This window comes from Equus quagga, chromosome 5 (assembly GCF_021613505.1).
Source record: "Equus quagga isolate Etosha38 chromosome 5, UCLA_HA_Equagga_1.0, whole genome shotgun sequence".
Taxonomy (NCBI): domain Eukaryota; kingdom Metazoa; phylum Chordata; class Mammalia; order Perissodactyla; family Equidae; genus Equus; species Equus quagga.
Genome location: NC_060271.1, coordinates 34,056,742 through 34,057,593, shown reverse-complemented (window position 1 = coordinate 34,057,593; position 852 = coordinate 34,056,742).

Sequence of the window (852 nt, the reverse complement as noted above, 5' to 3'; positions counted from 1 at the left end):
GTCAGTGGAGAAGCGTATCTTGTGTTTTAGCCCAGACTTCGACTGCCACACTTAGTGGTCAGAGGGGCTCGTGAGTCGGATCCTCAGGTTTCTCCTTGGCAAAGCACTTGGCTCTGCCGTTAAATCCTAGTCCTCTTGCCCAGGGTTGCAGATGCCCACTTTCCCCTATCTCTTGCTTTCCGCTTAGCTCATAGCACCACGCTCGTCTGTGTGGCAAGAGATGCCTGAATTTCTCCCCAGAATTATTCCACGTACTCTCCTTTTGAAGTTGGCAAGAACAGACTATATCAGAATTTCAGAGTTCTTGGTGGCTCTGCACCAATTAGGCACCCTGGCCTACTGGGCTAAACTGGGCCCAGTGCGCTACTCTTGGTGGCCCTGGGTAGGTCAGTTTGCCCACTCTGTGGTCACAGACCTCAGTCATCCATTTAACCAACAGTCATTGAGGGCCTACCCTCTGCCACACTTGGTGTCAGGCGTTGGTGCCCTAGCAAGAGAGCATGGGCAAGAAAATCTGAAACACCTCTGGACTCTGAACTCAAAGCACTGGAAGGCAGTAGCTGGAGCTTCACCGGGAAGGCGTGAGGATGAGGCTGGCTCTCTGCCCTGTCTTCTCCCCACCTCGTGGAAGTGCCCGGGGAACTTGTCTCCACCTTTTCTCGTGCTGGCACAAGAGGTTGCTCATTAGGGACAGAACTTTGCACAGGACAAAGCTTCATGACGAGTTAGTCCAGTATATCCCTGGGAAAGTCCACTAGGTAAAGTAGTCCTGGCAGCAGGCGGAACAGCAGAAGAAATAAGTGACTCATCGAGAATCCAAAAAGTTTTCACCAACAGATGGCAGGTGGTTTT